The sequence below is a fragment of the Onthophagus taurus genome, chromosome 6, assembly GCF_036711975.1.
Source record: "Onthophagus taurus isolate NC chromosome 6, IU_Otau_3.0, whole genome shotgun sequence".
NCBI classification, from domain to species: Eukaryota; Metazoa; Arthropoda; class Insecta; order Coleoptera; family Scarabaeidae; genus Onthophagus; species Onthophagus taurus.
The window spans coordinates 16,933,399-16,949,042 of NC_091971.1; the positions used below are offsets into that span (position 1 = coordinate 16,933,399).

At 34.3% G+C, this 15,644-nt stretch overlaps 1 protein-coding gene across 7 annotated transcripts in view; it reads right to left on the reverse strand.

Annotated features, from left to right (window-relative positions):
• Positions 1–15,644, reverse strand: part of LOC111414045 (homeotic protein spalt-major-like) — a 77,292-nt gene that overhangs the window by 54,824 nt on the left and 6,824 nt on the right. The gene's annotated exons all lie outside the window — the stretch shown is intronic.

Sequence of the window (15,644 nt, forward strand, 5' to 3'; positions counted from 1 at the left end):
TTTAATTAGACCTTGAAATCTACTGATTTTACACGCTTTAAAGGTTATCGATTATGGTTGTGGATTAAATTGCAGATGTTATTTGATGTTTTTTGTTTAAATGCTAAATATGTATAGATTTTTTGATTTTTTAGTTTGGTATTTTTAGGTTTGGTTATAACTGAGAGATTCTCGTTGACAATTCAATAAACACCCTATATTAGTTTCTAACCGCAATCGACCAAAAAGATCTACCTCCCTACATACAATAGTGAGATTATCTATTATATAGGTTCATAATATTGTATAAATATGGCTAAAAGGGGGCTGGTGTTGACGATTGTGGCACAGGATTAATTTTTCCCCGTAAATTCTGACCTCACGCTGCGAGGAATTTGAAATCTGCCCATTAGGGCGACAAATCCGACCGAAATTCTGATTTAATTTCGCAAAGGTAGTCAGCAACATCTGGTTCACTGCAAAAAAAAAAGGATGAGAACAGGTATAGGTGCGAGATTTACAAAACAAACATCTTCGTAAATACAGATCGTATCTGGGGATTATTAATTATTTAAGGTTTTAGTTGAGGGAACCTCGTGACTTGATGCCGCATCGGAAAACCGTAAAATGAATTGAAAACGCTACCGACCGAGCTACTTACTGTTATAATTCTTCGAACGGTAGAGCCGCGAGGTTCCCACGTGCGCGTACCGAATGTTAACACCCTGATTATAATTTTGATATAACATATCAGGGGGGGCCCCAGACGTGTACATGTCACGCGGAATCGAAATAACTCCGCGCACTCCGCAATGACATACTGAACGTACATCACGTCTCTTTGCATGTCCGTTAGATATGCATGAGGTAAGGACGTTCGAAATCAACATTTATTTAGTATACAAAACGCAATAGTTATGCAATTAAAAAAGTATGTACGTATACACTGTAACAAAAACATTTTTTTAACGGAAATGTATCGATTGTTTGTTTTCCCTTTATTTTTTCCCATCTCGAGCCGTTATTCACGGTGCCGGTGACATATGCGCGGTGACAAGATAGCCCTGATAGTATCTCCAGGGGCCGCAGCTGGCCCTTTGTACCGCACCAATTTTAAAGTAACATTAAATGCGCCCGATCCGTATCGGGCGGTATCAAAAGAGACAGCAGCGCTGCGAGCACGATCTTTCACGCCCGGTCCTCGAGATGACTAATTACGTGGAAGGCCGGCGAAGGTCCGCCGAAGAAGGTCGTACAAATGGTCCCGGGCGCGATGATTAAGCGTTGTAGGGTCGCGACGCGCCGGTAAACGATACCACCCGAAAAATTGTCTCTGGTTACCATAAATCAAAACTGTGTTGTGTATGCGCGATCAGATTACGATTCATTTTTAAAAACCATATAGAACGAGATGTGGATAAAAATAGAGGATGTATTCAGATTTTTTAAACAAGATGAGTTAAAATCGTTTTATGACTTTGTTTTGAAAATTGTTATGAAATGACCTTTATGGGTAACCCAACAGCATTCAATCAAAATTGTTGTGGTTTTTGAAGTATTTTGTTTATGTTTACTTGAAATCGGATATGAGTATTGGTTATGGCATCCTTTATTGTTAATTACAGGAAAAGTACAGGATCTGTCATGACGAGCTGAGTCTATATGTATATAACAATAATAACAATGTTTATATATATATATATATCTCAACCTCAATCTCTGCCAGCCCCCAATCCTCCCCCCGGCTATGAAACCATTTCAAAATAAACAAAGAAGAAGAGTGCTCAGTCAACTTGCCGCTTACTTAAATAAGTCCTAACCCTTGCCTTAAAGGATCAGAGAAAGACTCTTGAAGGAATTAAGTAGCCAATTGTATAAATTAGGAATACAATACGTAAAGCTACGTTTGAAAATTTGTTTATGCCTAATATTAATATTATGGATATCTGTACGAAATCTAATTTTATCATAAATGTAAGGCGGATTCTTGTATAGAGTCCTTCGCCGCGACATGCTGAGCCAAAGAGTCCATGCCAGCGTATGTGATATCCGCTCCCTTCTATGGATACCATATACAGTGTGTCCCCGTAAGGTATAATTGGCGATAAATTTTTGAATTCAATTTTCATCTTTTGCAATTCAAGTCTGGATGTCACAAAACGAAATATAACCAAGTTTTACGTCAAATGTCCTCAAAGTACCAAAGTTAACGCAAGAAGTTTGTTAACCGTTGCAGGTAAAGTGGTCTTTCTGAGCAATGTACAACAAAAGTTGATTAAGATAAAATGTTTGTTATGTTAAATTATAGCGATATGCAGAATTTTATTAATTTAGGATATAAAAGAAAAATGAGTTTTTTCTTGGAAATTTTCTTTAATATTCCGTTTTACAATAGACAGAGAGATCTGAGTGAACTAACAATTAACATTTGATAGCTTAGCTTTAGCCTATTGTCAAATATTAATTGAAGATAAATTGAGGCAATTTGAGGAAAAATTTGGATTTTTAGTAGTTAAAAAAACAATTAAGAGAGTCGTTAAAAAAAATTCGGAAATGGGCAATGTGGAAAATAAAAGGAAGGAAAAAAAGATTTTAGATGTTGTTAGATACAAAATTTTGAAAGACAGAACTTTTTAAAAAACATAATATTTTCGGACGAAGCATCGTTCATCACTAATGGAATGGTTATATCACAACATTGTCGATTATTCCTGGTGTTTCGTGGGACTGTGTTATTGGACCTTACTTTATAAACGGCAATTTGAATCAACACCGATATTTGGAAATACTAGAAAATTGTTTATTTAATTATCTTTACGGCGTGCTTTTAGAAAAACGCAATAAATTATATTTTCAACAAGATGGTTGCGGCCCACATTCGACCATTTTAATTAGAAATTATTTAAATACGTTATTTGAAAAAAATGGGTTGGTTGATATGGTTCGCAAAAATGGCCGCCAAGGAGTCCGGATTTATCTATTATGGATTTTTATTTCTGGGGTTATGTAAAACAAAAAGTGTACACTGAAAATTTTAATAACAATTTAGATCGTTTAAAACAAAAAATTGAAACTGTGATAAGAGAAATTCCGTTGGACCATATTAGAAAAAGTTATAAACAATGTCGGAAAAGGGCTGAATTATGTGTTAGTATTGGTGATATCATTGCATAAGCTTTTATGTTAATTTAGTTTAGATCGAAAATGTTTTGTTAATCATGATTTAAAAATCTGCAGTTTGCTTTTATATCCTAAATTAATAAAATTCGGCATATCGCTATAATTTAACATAACAAACATTTTATCATAATCAACTTTTGTTGTACATTGCTCAGAAAGACCACTTCACCTGCAACGGTTCTATAACTTCTTGCGTTAACTTTGGTATTTTGAGGACATTTGACGTAAAACTTGGTTATATTTCGTTTTATGACATCCAGACTTTAATTGCAAAAGATGGAATTTGAATTCAAAAATGTATCGTCAATTATACCTTACGGGGACACAATCCGGGGACACACTGTATAAATCGCAGACAAGAGTTTTGTAACTTTTGAATTTTAGCAGTGTGAACGCTGTTCTCAGGTTCTGGTTCAAAATATATCTGTTGTTGTAAAGCAACCTTAATGTAGAGTAAGCTCTCTGTAGAAGAGACCGAACATGCCCATCAAAGCGAAGCCGCTCATCGAAACAGATACCCAAATTTTTTACATTTTCCTCAAAGCTAAGACGACTGCCACCCATCACCAATTGCAAGTTAGTTTTTACAAAGTCAGCCGAAGCTCTATCCCCAGAAACCATAACTGATAACTTACTAGAATTAATCCGTAGACAAAGCTTACCAGCAAGTTCTTCGACTTTAACTTCCAGCATCTTGCATATCACACAGTCTAAAAGAGTAGTGCAGTTGAGTATCATCAGCATAAAAGTGTAGCATGCAGTGATCCAAAACATTAGCGAACCCAATTATAGATATCAGATATAACAGAGGACCCAAAATAGAGCCTTGTGGGACACCCGATATAACCAGACAAATAACTTTGTACTAAATGAATCGAACCTAAAAATAAATCTATATAATGGAGCGCAGCCACTAGAGTATCATGATGTATTCTATTAAAGGCCTTAGAAAAATCCAAAAGTGTTAAGATTTTCATGTTAAGATTTCATCTGTCACACCCAGAAGCGCAGTAGCGAAATCCCGGACGAAAGCCAGACTGGCAACTGAGCAACACATTATAGTCATCAAGATGGCAGCGAAGTCTGACCGCCATGACCCTCTCACAAACCCTGGATAATATAGGGAATATACTAATTGGCCTGAAGTCCCCCAATTCATGAGGATTTGGGGTTTTTGGAATTGGAGTCACCAGGGCGATCTTCCACATATGCGGAACATTCAATAGAAGAGTTAATTATATCTTACAAGAAGGGCAAAATTGCAGGACAACACAATAAAAGCATTTTAACACTTATGCCATCCATACTAACAGAGTTTGATTTGATTCCACATAAAATATTGAAAATTTCAGTTTCATTTGTAAGAGAGAAAATGTTAGTTTTTCAGTGACTTGTGGAAGTATGTTATTCTAATAACAGTCAATCAACTCAGCACTTCCCATTGAATTAGTTTGAGTGCTGAGAAGAAAATTATTAATAGTATCAGCATCAAAACCAGTATCAGTCAACACTTGAGTCTTATTTTTAAACAAAGTATTTAAGAACGCCCGTTTTTCTCTCAGAATGGCCGAGTTAGTGTAATTGTGTAGTTGTTTATAATACTGGAAGTGACTGGGACACCTGCTCTGGCGGAATCTACTATAAGCCTGATCACGAAATCTCATAAGGAGCTTGATGTTATCAGTCACGCAAGGGCGCATGACGATCAAAAAGATTATGAATTGAATCAACAAAACAGGCCACGTTATCATTAATGTCCTGAAATTGGAGTATCCGGCACTAGGGTATTGATAGCAAATCCGCAGAAAACATGTCAGAATTCACGAAATGTTAGTAGTTTAAATGTTACTACTTTTGTGAAAATTTGCATACAGGGTTATACCGGAAATGGACCCCAACTTCGTTATTTTAAATGGAATGTACCAATTTTTATCGAATTTTCGAGATCCCCGCTAAATTTTAATATAATTTGATATAAATAACTCATCATATGTTTAGAGTGCACCATTTTTGAATTATTTCAGTTTTTTCGAAAATTTTGGCAGATGCAATCCTTCAAAATAAAAATATATTTTTCGAAATTACACTCCGGCCAAATATGCTCAGGGTTGGCGCAAAGAGGACCCATAGCTTACCTACATAACCCTTGGAAAGTTTTTAAGAAAATTATACATGGTGGTCAAAAATTTGTGCCGAATTTCCTTATCTCGAAAAGTCGAAAATTTCATTTTTTTAAATGGCAACTCCAATTTTTTTTTCACCAGCGTATTGTACGCTGAAAAATAAGGGAACTTTGTCATTACATTCCTATATCTAAAATGTACATCTACATTCCATTCAAAATAAGGAGGTTCATTTCCGGTATAACTGGAAGTTGGAGCAAACTGAAAATATTTTAACTAAAACGAGCATCACGGATAAACCCTACATGCTAATTTCCACAAAAATAGTGCCAGTAGTTTACCACATACATATAGACTCAGCTCGTCGTGACAGACCCTGTATATGTCATAAAACTGCAATTGAATCCCTTCAATTAATTTGGTGTTCCCTTAATACAAGTAATACTTGATTAAACGTTATGCAAGCTAGGCTAAGGCTATTAATATGTATCAAATAAGGCAAAGTGCTCAATGCTATGTTATACCAATAGAGATTCAATCGTCCTTTGAGAACTGACTACCAAAGTGCGCAAAGAGTGTAGTGGGAGAATACAGAATAGGATTATTCCCATTAAGGCATTAAGTCTTAAATATACGATTTAGACTAACTCGTCGACTGTTATCTACTCCTAGTAACAGATATTGCGCAATCTTTTATAAAAAATTTCGAACGATTGTGATGCTAATATCGTAATAAAATTTGGGTTTTATATGCCTTAATGTCTTGTTGATAGAGATAAATATTTATTTAAATTCAGCATTTTTCATTTTCCTTCCTAGTATCATAAATAATCTTGATAATGCCATTATGCAAAATTACTAATGCCAAATTTGGTTTCTTATATGATTCTTATAATTCGTTGGGCCAATAACTTTTAAAATGTATAGAAAGTCTATAGAAAGTCTTCCTTATTAAGTATTTTTTCATTATTGCACTGAATAGGTTTAACGCAAACTGTTTATAATGGAACTAATTGAGCCATCTTGTGTCCTTGCTGCAAGATAATAATTAATAGCTAATTTATTGTCTGTCGTGGTTATGCTGCGAATTAAGTGTTTTAAACTTGCTGTTCTCTATAATGCATACATATACTCCGTATATGCAAGAAAATGTTAATACTAAATTTAGTTCTGTAACACTCTTGGTATCCTAAGTTGGCCAATACTCTAACACAACAAACAAAGCAAGATATGACACATATTAAAAAAACAGCCATGATGGTATTCGTGCATTAAAAGATCGAATAGCGAATATAGTGGTATTTAATTTTTACAGTTAAAGCAGCAATTTGAGCCTTTAAAGTCGAACCCAAGCCGAGGGGGAGTACTTGACTCGGTTAAAAATCTGATAGGCTTCGTACATAAGTTCTGATGCCGCCGTAGTGAAAAACTCACAGCTTTGGCCCCATTCAAGCTGACCTTATTGATTGGAAAGAAATTCAAGATGTTGATACAATTACATTTGTTAAAAATGAATTTAAACCAATAACCGTTGGTTTAATGAGATGGTTTAATGGAGATGTTGTTTGTTGTGGTTGATTTTATGATGTATTTATATCTGGAATTTGTCTACTAATATCGGTATAGATAAATACAGCATATCCCTAGTCAACTTAACTTCAGTATTAATCCGAGTTCTATAGTATTAATCTAAAACTGCAATCTCTAAATAAGCTTGGATTCAATTTGATGAACATATTGTCATAACTAGAACTCTATCGAGTGAATTATCAACACATTTATGTAAAGCATAAGATTTGCAGGAGGTGCATAGCAAAGTAGAGGGTATCCAGGTAAGTTTAGATAACTCATTCATCGTTACTAAAAATATTTTAAAGTTATCCAAGTGTCGAACGACATAGTGTCAGAAAGTAGTCATTTTGTAAATTTACTTTATTTATTAATTATTCATTTGTAAATTTTATAATCTTTAACTAATGCTCATTCAGACATGATGCGTTGGGACTATTTTTTTCCTTAAGTATAAGTACAGTAGCCTAATTAAGCATTAGGCAAAGCCCTGCAGACCACTAAAATAAGGTCGAAGATTTGCTCGGTACAGGAGTATTATCTTTCACTTGGAACTTTAAGTAGCAACTATCTCTGTGGTTCATTATGCCAACTTGACAAATATTGATAACAATTTAAACAACACATTCTCTATTGAAGGAAAACAATAAAGATTTTTTGAGGGCACTATTAAACAAGTATTACAAATTTGGGGTTTATGCTCATTAAAATATTTCATCGGGATAATGCTACATATAGGATATTACACATCCTTGATACCGTACCAATTAAGAAACATGCCGGCTAATTTAACGGATCGTTTTAATCTTTCAATTAGTATGCCACGTTTCTTTAAAAATAATTAATCTAATTAATAACAGAAACATAGTTGATGGGAAATTTAGATTACTAGTGAGAATCTCAAAACATAGACACTGTGTAAGATGCCATAGTCACTGATATGTAACAGTTCTGACATAGGCGAGGTTCACAGAATAGAAAAGCAGCTACAGTTGAAGAATTAGAATGTTTTACTAAACATTTAAATGACATAAATTGATACAATTGAGTGTTAATCAGATCCACTACAAACAATTTTGAAGAATTTATGAAGAATACGCCAATAGAAAGCAAAGATAGTTAAATAATTCAACCCAGAAGCATTTATGACTTTGAAAAATTGATGAACTTTTATGCTGAAAGTTCCATTACCATAAATGGAGTTTAAAATTCTTTGTCGTAAATGGTGTTTCTGGAATTATGACTTTGAAATGTATACAGGTTTGAAAATGCTGATACGAAAAGATTAGCTAGTAATCCCGTTAACGTAAATGTGGTTGTTTGCTTATTGAGAAATGTTACCAAAGATGCAACCATCAATTGCTTTCTTCTCGGTGAAGCTGCGATGAAAAAGGCGTAAAGATGCATTTCTTGCGAATTCACTACAAAAATAGATGAGAGTAAAATTTCTTTAAGTTACTGGAAAAATACAGAACTTGTTATTTGATGTCATCATTTTGTGAAAAATTACTAAAAAAATTTAACGAAAAAGAGATGATGTTGAAGTTTAATTCACCAAAACCATAGAGCAATTTAAATATATTATTGTAAAAAAAACGTACAAAATTCAATAAAAAATGCAGCAAAAAGTTAACTATCGTATAGGGCACTTTTATGTTTTATTCTTTTCTAGCCGATGCCGATGATGCATCAATGTCAATAATTTTGATTGCAATTCATGTATTGATCTTGTTTACACCTAATTACTTAAATCTCAACATTACCATTACACTGTTAATGATATGTGCTGAGATAAAGTAGAAAGCTTAATATTGATTATTAATGAAAAGTTATCTTTTTTGATCTCATATTAATAAATATGTGCAAAAGGTTTATGATATTGAATTTTGGTTTAAAAGAAATCTTTAACATCGAAGCTGCATAAAGCAAGATTACTACAAAACTTATTTAAGAATTAGCGATGATACAACAATGCTTTAGCAAATTGTGATCCCTTTGATGAAATTTTATGAAAATCATAATGATTTAGCATATAAATCCCAAGATTTTTTTGCAAATTTAGGTGATGTTAGAAGATAAACTACAACTAATTTGTTACAGTCTAAATTATACAAATATGGTAGAAAAAAATATGGACAGGCCAATTCAACCATCTGATTTGGTCAGAATATTTAAAACAGATTGCATATTTTTACACAATTATCTTTACACTGACACTCGATGTTGAGGGGGTTTGCATCATTTTTGATCATAGCCATAAAAACATATTTAATGATGGCTACTAATTAGAAAATTATAAGATATAAGTTAAGTTTAACAAAATTAGTACCATAATTTATAAGAAAAATAAAAAATGTTCATCTTAAACCACGTTAATGTGATTACGAAACCACTTTTATAATTTTTTTTTTCAAATTGAAAGTCTGACATAAAATGAGGTGATGGTAATGAGGTGTCAGTTTAAATTTGCGCAAATTACCACTACAGTATCTTACAACGGTAACATAACTTTGTAAAAAGAGAATGACGCAAACAGCTATTAAAGAAATAATTAGGACTTAGCCATTAGTACAGTATGCCTCAATGTATATAATATTTGATTAACTTCATTTATAAATAATTAACACAATTATGACAGGTTTTCCTCGAAACAGTGCTAAAAAGCTTTTTAAGAGCTTTAACAGAAACATGACTTGTCATTTTATTGCAACTTCTTATCAGTTGTCATTTGCAACTTTATCAACATTGACCTTTTATTTAAATATTTTTAAAATATCTCTTTATTTTGTTAGTATAATGTGTACAAAATTTATTTCAATTGGATAATAACGTAGTTTCTTTCTGTTAAAAATAAAGAAATATTAATAAATGTCACAACACATTATTTTAAAGCAATAAATTTTAAAATTAGAAGCTTGTTTTGAAAATTTTGTTAATTTTTTATTTAATTTCTTTCGAGTTGCTTTTGTGTTTGAAATGAGCTCGGTAAAAGAATGCGGTCCGAGACTGATTTATTTAGGGCAAGAGTGACAATGATGCGGCTTATTGCCCGGAGGCCAAAATTAGCTCGATCGCTAATGTTGTCTATATGACATTTAGGCGTATTTTTAAACCTGGTACGATTATAATCCGATGCGTCGCGATAAATGTGTCACGCAGATGAATCGGTCTAAAAAAGTATACAATGGGAGACGGTGCGGCTCTCTGTTCAGAGTGGATTGGTTTACAACGTTACAAGACCTGCAAATGTTAGGACCGGCCGTTGACGCAATATTACACAAGATCGACGATTAACGCCGTCTTCTCGTCGTCCATTTTCTCGCGTCCCTTTGTAGGAAAGCCATCAACGGACCCGGTGGTATTTCGCAGGGGCGTATTCTAATGGTCTTATCAAGATCTTTGATGCGCTCGACACCGAAGGTAATGTATGCCAACGGTGTGTTGTGGTAGCACTGTGCTGCACGCTGTAAATCCTCCTCACTTTTGTTCTACGTTGCAACGTCACCTCTCGAGGAACGGTGTAAAGGTTAGGGACTTGTTGTGGGTGGTGCTCCTGCTATCTTCAACACAAACACGTGCTGAAGTGAGACGTACAGAGTCGGCTTTAAACCATCATTTTCTCAAAGGGAAAGTTTTCCATTGTAGAAAAAAGGCACAAAGGCGTTATATTTATGCTTACTGTACTGCGATAAAAAAGAAACAAGTGGAAACTTTATTTCACTTTTATCGTCAACCCTTTTGCATATTAGCTGCAACCACGCAGAAAGTCGTCCTTGTCATGTCATCATGCACTTTTTTTGAAGAATTTATCGTTTCGGAAATGGGTCGGACCTTCGCACCTGGGACCGTGCGAACATTTCTTTTTCCTCTAAGATTCTTACACCGAGGATCGTCTCGTTATTTATTACCCGTGTTCTTCTTATGAATTTATACAGCCTCCGAGAAATGCAGACTCCGCACTGGATGCATATTTCTTTTTAGCGGGATGTATTCGGTAATTTTTGAACGTCAGATATCATATAATAACCAGAACCGAACTAGCACAACTTGGGAGATGCTCCAATTTTGTGAAGGTAGAATAAATGAATTCTTTTTAAACCGAACGTCTCTTAAGTTAAACTCATCAATTAGGCTTTTAGGTATGGCCCCCCATGTTAGAATATTGTTGAACAAGTTGTGAGTTACCATTTAAGAATTACATTCACGCCTATTTGGCCCCGAAATTTGAATGAAACCATTGTAAAATGATGCGTTCCAAAAAGAAAGGTTCCGTTTTCAGAAATGTACACGGTCATTCTTTGGCGTAGTCCCTACTATAAACCACCTGCGGTTCGAAGTAGATCACCTCAGAGGTGGCTTCGGGTACAAAAGCCGGATGAAATATTGCCTCTCAATTGTTGTCACGGGATTCCGGAAAAACGACCCCCGCAAAAAAATAAATATTAATTACCCGGCGCATTAACATATTTTAACGTAAATAGCAGCTGTCGTACGAGAACAAATAATAGCAGCTTTTGTCGCGTAATAAATCGTTGTCCGTTTTACTAAATATTTGTTTTATAAAAGACAATTGTCTTCGATTGACTACCGGTTTTTTTCCCTCGTTCAAACAAATCGATACAACCAACGAATGACAGGATATAAATTATGCCCTATAATCAAGCACTGAAACGCATGCCCCCGAGTTCCCAGCGGGCTCAAAACCCATGAAAGCTCGAAAATTACGATCTTTTGTTAGGCGAGTTCGATTTATAACTTTTATATTTGATTGAAATTCGCGATACGTAAAGGTAAACGGGCGAGTCCTGTCGCTTTTGCGTCGAACTGTATATAATAAATGAAAAAATATCGCCTATTCCATACGCGGAATCGTTTAAACGAATTTAAATAAAACGTTCCACGCCAAACTGAATGAATATTGTGCAATTTAAAATTGCGAATCCTACGTTCTCGTTGTGTCAATGTTTGTCGATTTTAAATCGAAATATCCAATATTAAAAAGTGGAAAAGTTTCAATTTCAATTTACTTTAAAAAATATTCCCAATTCATTAAGGTTTTTTTTTATACAATAAAATTATTTTGTTGCATATCATAACCTTTCTCCTCGTCTCTTAATGAAATGCGATTTAATAAATACACTGTAAACGTTGATATGTTGAAACTAATAGGATGTAAACAGCATGGAATACGTCCAGGTGTTTGACGGTAGTCGTATATCTCAAGTAAATTGTCTAATTATCTTATTCAAACCTGCAAGGGACTAATAAATTACAAGAAGCATTTTTCATCTAAGAAAATTGCTATAAATCGTTTTGTTTTGCATATTCCGCTTTTGTATTTTAACAAGTTATAAGATTTATAAAAAGGTGAATGTTTATGAATTATACTGGGAATTTCATATACAGTACGTTTTTTTTTCTGTTAAATTGTGTTTTATCATGTTTTGAAATAAATATGTCACATTGACGTTTATTTCAGCTTTCCTTACTCAAAAAGTCAAAAGAAGGAATAAGAATGGTTCTGAATTACGTAGAGGGGTAAAAGATGATGGTTATGACGATGTTCGATTAACATTAAAATAAAAAGTGAAGGAGACAGGTTCACTGTGCTACATGCAGATTACAAAGGTGGCTTTTTAGAAAATTTCTTGTTACTTTTTAATAGCAAGGATATTGAGAAAGATTACCACAAGACGATGAATTTCGATGAATTTACAACCGGGTCAACAAAAATCTATTTCCAGCAATGCAAAATTTATCTGGCGCAAATATAGTGATAATGACAAAATACAAAAAGATATGTCGTTTTTTGCAGAATACTATTGAAGTGTTGCGACTTGCTCCTTATCATTGTCCGCATAATGATATTGAACTAGTTTGGGCTTATTGCAACACCTATAATAATAATCATATCAACGATGTCCTTCAATGAGAAAAATAGTGTGGCATACTATTTTGTTAAATTGTAGAGCAGAATTATTGAACAATTGTATAAATCACGTTGAAATGTTAATAGAAAAATAATTATAATTAAAATCCATTCTACCAGTTGTTAATTATGAAAAGGTGAATAATTTAAATTTTCTTAATCTGTACTTTTAAACTAGTTTTATTTAATTTTATTCTAGTAGTAATAGAAATAGACTGGCATATTCATATGGGTAATATATACTTTCTGGATTACGGAAGGTAATAAACATGAATATGATACATAAAAAATGTTTTGTGGTGTTTATTTGCCATTTGTTTACCTACAAAAGGTGTTTTGCACGCTTTTACAATAAATATCTACTTCGTTAAAATCGTATTTATCTAAAAATTTATTAGTATGTTAACCTCAACTATTTAGTTACTGAAAATGTTACTAGAAATCAAGAAAAGAACATAAATTTTATAAGGGTCCTAGGTAATACCAACAGAAACCCTAAAAAAATTACTTTGACAAGTATTATAGAAAGAAAACGAACTATAACTCTTAAGAGAGTTATAGAGTTTCCGTTTTAAGTTAGTTCTACTTTTCGTCTAATAAAAATATACCACAATCTAATGCTGAGTAACAATTAAAACTAGAACTAACACAAGACCTAGAACTAGAAACATTCGGATTTAGCCGCACGTCTCTCAAGACGGCTAAATCCGAATGATTCTAGTTCTAGGTCTTGTGTTAGTTCTAGTGATAGTGCTAGTGCAAAACTAGAACTAACACTAGACCGAGAACTAGAAACTTTCGAATTTAGCCGTAAGTCTTTCAAGACGGCTAAACCCGAAAGATTCTAGTTCTAAGTCTTATGTTAGTTGTAGTGATACTGCTAGTGCAAAACTAGAACTAACACTAGACCGAGAACTAGATACTTTCTAGTTCTAGTTTTAGTGTTAGTTGTAGCCTATAATTTCTTGTGTGTGGAGGTTTTCTTTTATTATTTTATTATAAAATCATTACACCATTCCTTCCTTTAACTATTTATTTCTAAATCATTACAAACGACGTTTCGGGACTATTCCCATCATCAGGTTTAATAATTTTTGTCATCTAAAGAAACAACATTTGGTGTAATAAATGTTTACATTGTAAAATAATTGTAGTTACGTAAATCATTGAATTGTTGTTTCTTTAGACGACAAAAATTATAAAACCTGATGATGGGAATAGTCCCTAAACGTCGTTTGTAATGATTTAGAAATAAATAGTTAAAGGAGGGAATGGTGTAATGATTTTATAATAAAATAAGTTAGTTCTAGTTTTAGTGCAATAAAAATATGCAACATAGTGATATTTTACCATCTACTTAAGCCATCTTAAGAGAATGTTTCTAGTTCTAGGTGTAGTGTTAGTTCTAGTCATAGTGTTAGTCTAGTTTTATTTGTTATTCATCGCTAGCTTGTTGTATATTTCTCTTTAATTTACTTTTAATTATTATTGTATATTGCATCTTAAGTGAAATTAACTGTAATTATATATACAGGGTGTTTCCGTTTAAATGGAGATTATAAAGACATATTAGTAAGATAACATGGTCGAGGACATATGTTTCTGTCGAGGTTTTGATATGCAAAATGTCACGATTGTGACAGATGCCGTTGCGAGAACTCGGGGGCATTGTGTGATATGTCAAAATAAACATTTCGGTTCGTTCTATTTCACGGTTGAGAGAGCGACGACAACGGTTCGCATCAAATATAATCCTCAATTGTTATCATACCGTCGGGGGATTATTTAAAACTTGTCTCCCGGCCCCTTTGATCCCCGATTGGCGAACGTATTTTTTTCTCCTCTTTTTTTTTAAGAGGAGGACACCAGTTGAAAAAGGGCGCCGCTCCACCGGTACCGGCACCCTCTCCAGCCCCACGGTGGGGATTAAAATTCACGAAATTCAATTCGCTAAATGAATCGTGCATGAAATTCCTGCCAATTCTGGTGGAACAGGGGAGAAGGAGAGCAACGAAGTGAAAGGGAGAGAGAGAGGACGAATCGGGGGCGATCGGATTAATGCAGAAATTTCAATTAGCTCGGTTATTACACCGCCATGTTATTAATCAAGATAGGACCCCGCCATTTTGTAACCCCCGTTCGTATCATAATCTCATTACGAGGGTGTCCGTTCGACCGGCATAGCATCGAATAACGGGGTTAAAACGGGTATGAAAGGGTTGGGCGGTAACCGGTTTCACCGCTCAAAGGTTGAAGGGCGGCTAAAACCGGAAACATATGTAATAATAAATGGGGAGGGGAACATTTCAAACTCAACCCCTTTTATATTTCAATCCAATATTTTATATTTAAAGTTTCTAAATTAAGAAATAACCTTAAGTGTAAATTTCGTGCTTTAAATAATCAAGTAGGGACACTTTAAACTAGAGCTAAAGCTTCTAAAGAAACGTCACTAAGAAAGAGGTCGGAATTAGCCACGGTGCAATCGATTCTCCAGGTCGTCCTTGATTTGTTCTATTTTCCACGGCCTATACAAAGTTACAACCAGTTACGTAACGAATCGATTTACGTCCCCTATCGGTGGATATATAGCAAAAAGCTTTAAAATCCAGTGGCGTACCGAAAAACGTGGGGCTCCCGAAAACGCCGCCAAGTTGACGCGCAGGACCACCACCGCTGTCGGTCTTGCACTTGTTCGAACCGGCGCAAAAACGGTCGCTGCCGGATCAAAGAAGCCATTCCGCGCGTTTATATCTCCAGAAATTGACAACAAATTATGGCCCTTTGTGCGAGCCGATCGTCCATCATCAATTAAGAGAGGAGGCGAAGTTTTTTCAGACGCTGACCGCCATGAGCTACGGCTC